Source organism: Oryx dammah, unplaced genomic scaffold, assembly GCF_014754425.2.
Source record: "Oryx dammah isolate SB20612 unplaced genomic scaffold, SCBI_Odam_1.1 HiC_scaffold_20, whole genome shotgun sequence".
Taxonomy (NCBI): Eukaryota; Metazoa; Chordata; class Mammalia; order Artiodactyla; family Bovidae; genus Oryx; species Oryx dammah.
This window is the reverse complement of record NW_024070204.1, coordinates 53,807,211-53,812,093: the sequence shown is the minus strand read 5'-3', so window position 1 is coordinate 53,812,093 and position 4,883 is coordinate 53,807,211.

Here is a 4,883-nt window from a genome sequence, read left to right as displayed (position 1 = left end):
GCGAAGAACTGACTCATTGGAAAAGACCCTGATGCTGGGAAAGATTGAAGGCAGGAGGAGAAGGGATGAAGGAATGAACAGAGGATGAGATGGTTGGATGGCATCACTAACTTGATGGACATGAGTTTGAGTAAACTCCGGGAGTTGGTGGAGGACAGGCAAGTCTGGCATGCTGTAGTCCATGGGGTTGCAGAGTCGGACACAACTGAACAACAACTCTGCGTGTAAGTTAAGTAAGCAGGGTGACAAATACAACCTTGATGTATTCCTTTTCCAATCTGGAACAAGTCCATTGTTCTATGTCTAGTTCTAACTGTTTCTTCTTTTCCTGCATGTAGGTTTCTCTGGAGACTAGTAAGGTAACCTGATATTCCCATCTCAAGCTTTCCACAGTTTGTTGTGATCCACATAGTCAAAGACTTTAGTGTAGTCAATGCAGCAGAAGTTGATTTTTTTAAAAATTCTCTTGCTTTTTCTATGATTCAATGGATGTTGGCAATTTGATCTCTGGTCATCTATTCTATGACAAAGAAGGCAAAAATATACAATGGAGAAAAGACAGTTTCTTCAATAAGTGGTGCTGGGAAAACTGAACAATTTTATGTAAAAGAATGAAATTGGAACATTCTGTAACCATCACAAAAATACACTCAAAAGGGATGAAAGCCCTAAATGTAAGACTAGATATTATAAAACACCTAGAGGCAAACATAGGTAGGACACTCTCTGACATAAATCATAGCAAGATCTTTTTGAACCACCTCCTAGAGTAATGAAAACAAAAATAAACAAATGGTATGTAATTAAACTTAAAAGCTTTTCCAGAGCAAATAAAACCATAAACAAGACAAAAAGACAGCCCACAGAATGGGCGAAAATATTTGCAAAGGAAGTGAAGTACAAGGGATTAATCTCCAAAATATACAAACAGCTCATGCAGCTCAATATTTTAAAAAACCCAGGAACCAAATCAAAACATAGGTGGAATATCTAAACAGTCATTTCTCCAAAGACACAAAGAGGACAAACAGATGGCCAGAATGCTCATGAAAAGATGCTCACCATCACTAATTATTAGACAAATGCAAATCAAAGTAGCAGTGAGGTATCATCTCATACCAGTCAGAATAACCACCATCAAAAAATAATCTATTAGCAATAAATGCTGGAGAGGGTGTGGAGAAAATGGTACTCTCCTACTCCATTGATGAGAATGTAAATTGGTACAGACACTATAGAGAAGAGTATACTGCATAAAAAACTAAAAATAGAGCTACCATATGATCATGTAACCCTACTCTTGGGCATATATCTGGAGAAAACCACAATTCCAAGAGATACATGCACCCCAGTGTTAATTGCAGCACTATTTACAATAGCTAAGACATGGAAGCAACCTAAATGTCCATCAACAAAGGAATGTATAAGGTTATGGGACATACATACAAGGGAATATTACTCAGTTATTAAAAAGAATGAAATAATGCCATTTGCAACAACATGGAAGGATGTAGAGATTACCCTACTAAGTGAAGTCAGGTAGACAAAGACAAATATCATATGCTATCACTCATATGTGGAATCTTAAAAATAATGATATAAATGAACTTATTCACAAAACAGAAACAGACCCACAGACTTCAAAAACAATTTTATGGTTACCAAAGGGGAAATGTGGTGAGGTAGGATAAATTAGGAGTTTAGGATTTACATATACACACTACTATATATAAAATAGATAAGTTCCTGTAGTATAGCATAGTGAATGTACTCAATAGTTTGTAATAACCTATATGGGAACAGAATCTGAAAAAGAATGTGTATATGTATATATAACTGAGTCATTTAGCTGTATACCTGGGAGCTAACACAATATTGTAAATTAACTGTTCTCCAATAGAAAATAAAAATTAAATTAAAAATAGCCATGTCTTTATAGAGCTTGGAAACCCTTTATTGACTATACACTGGAAAGACTGTTACCAGTTATTAATACTTTTTTCTCTCAGCTAAGACATTATGAAGCAGCACTGATTAAGGCCCTGCAAGCCACTTGCAAAACTTTCCTCTCATAGCATGTTAATAGCCTAAGTTTCCTTCATGACTACTAATTTCATGTGACTTCACTGGATGATTACATATTTATGTATTATTTATTATGCAAATCCAGAATTATACATTATTTAAAGCCATATTAAGAGTATGTATTATTTATGATGGAACTGTATTAATATATATTATTTCAAGTAACTTTGGGTTGAGCTTTTTTTTTTCTTGTGGATCACAGTCAGTGGAAGTTAGTATTCCATTCAAGAATCAGTGCAGCTCTCCTTCTGGGGACATTGCCATCAAGTTCCCTATCAGCACAACTTCTGCATAGCCATTGTCTATGAAATTACTCTAAGGGGCAAAGTCTACAGGGCTCTTTGAATACAGGCATGGCTAAAATAGTTCCACTCCTTTAACAAATTGTGAAGTAGGTGGTTTGCCATTGAGATTCCACTGTCTCTGATAGTCACCTTCATTCCCAGATCATCATCTTTTCCATTCTGGAGGAAAATAATCAGATAAATCTGAGAAAATGAGCCATGGTTAAAGTAGGACTTGATTAAGCTATATTTGGCTGCAAGTCACAGAAAGCCTGGAAAACAGTGGCTTAAATGCTAGGACTGTGTATTATGTCACTTAATAGGAAGTTTAAAGGTAAGCGAGGCCAAGTAAGGTTATGTGCTTTAGGGTAGGGATGGCCTGTCTACAGTTCTCCTGTTCTTCCTTATGTGTTTGACAGTATTACCCTAGGTTGTTGCCACATAAGTGCAAATTATTTGACACATATTCAAGCATCAAATTCTCTTAAAATCTTCAGAAAACCTTCAGAAAGGGTCATAGAAAAGAGGCTTTGTTCGATCTCTAGTTCTATGTTTGGTTTGCGAGAAAATATTTCCCAGAAATTCCACAGTAGACTGAGTCTAGTGCCCACAGTTTCACTGACAAAGAATAGTAGAGATTTTTTTCCCCATGACATAGAACAAACTATTGGATTCCCTGAGGCTTGGAACATTCCTACCCAAACAAAATCAAGGCTCTGTCAGCAAGGAAAAGGGTATAGCAGGAATTAGGTGGATGACCATATAAGTATCTAACATGAAAGGCCAGGAATTTAATGGATCACTCTTTATGAGAAAATTTACATTTAAAAGACACTTGAGATTTTCAGAAGGACCTAGAAGGAATTTCAATTTACTGCCAACATGAAGTAACAGGGATGAAATTTACTTTCCCATCTGAAAACAAACAAACAGAAAACCTGAAAAACCAAAGTACACAAATGAAACAGTGATTTTTTTCAAGACATTGGATAGCAAAGAATGAAGGATGGTGGTTGCTAAGAGACAAGAAACAAATGATATGAGACCCAGAAAAATGCTAGCAAAAAACTGATGATGTTAAGTAGTAACATGAAAGGTAAAAAGAAAATATAAATAGAACTCCTGAAATGTCTGAGTTGAAAATACACTGGATGGGATTAATGACACTTTAAAGTTCCCAATGGAGTGAGGGATGTAACAGAAAAAATAGTGGGCAAAAAATTTCCAAATTTGATGAATACTTTAAGTACACAGACGTCTACATGAAGCCCATCAAATCCCAAGTACAAAAAACATTAAGAAAACCTCTCCAGGGCACATTATAATCAAATTGCTTCAAACTAGTGATAAAGAGAAAGTCTTAAAAGCAGACAGGAAAAAAGACATATAGAGCAGAACAAAGATTGGCATGTCACCAGATTTCTTGCCAGAAACAATGCAAGCAAAAAACAATGGAGCAACATTTTAAATTCTTTGAAAGAAAAGACCCCAAATCTTTAAAACTTAAATTCATAACCTAGCAAAAATAGTTATCAAAAATAAAGGCAAAATACTTTCAGATATACAGAAGCTGAAATAATTCATTAACAGCAGGTCTACATTAACAAGAAATGCTGAAGAAAATTCTTAAGGCAGAAGTAAAATGATATTAGTAATCAATTTGGAATTGAGAGGTTTGGGAAATGGCAAGTGAATGAGTAAATATAGACTTTCATGTATTATTTAGCTTTCTGGAAAACAAAATTGATTGCTTAAACAAAAATAATTCTGTAGGGTTACAGCTTATATGTAGAAGTTAAATGTATAACAATAGTACAATAGTCTGGAAGGGAGAAATGGAAACATACTGCTGAAAGATTTTTATACTGTACTATAAAAATACTACACATGGGGGGTATACTATCATTTGAAGACAGATTGTGATAACTTAAATATATGTATATAAGCCCCTGATACCATGCCAGGAGGAGGCCAACCAGTCACTTAGTCACAGTAGATTAAACTAGATCTCTCACACAGAAGAACTATACAAAAGAGATCTTAATGACCCAGATAACCACAATGGTGTGATCATTCACCCAAAGCCAGACATCCTGGAGTGCAAAGTCAAGTGGGCCATAGGAATCACCATTGTGAACAAAGCTAGTGGAAGAGATGGAATTCTAGTGGTGCAATTTCAAATCCTAAATGATGATGCCATTAAAGTGCTTCACTCAATATGCCAGCAAATTTGGAAAACTCAGCAATGGCCACAGGACTGGAAAAGGTCAGTTTTCATTCCAATCCCAGAGAAAGGCAATGCCAAAGAATGTTCAAACTACTGCACAATTGCACTTATCTCACATGCTAGCAAAGTAATGCTCAAACTTCTCCAAGCTAGGCTTCAACAGTATATGAACCGAAAACTTCCAGATGTTCAAGCTGGATTTAGAAAAGGCAGAGGAGCCAGAGATCAAATTGCCAACATCTGCTGGATCATTGAAAAAGCAAGAGAATTCCAGTAAAACATCTACT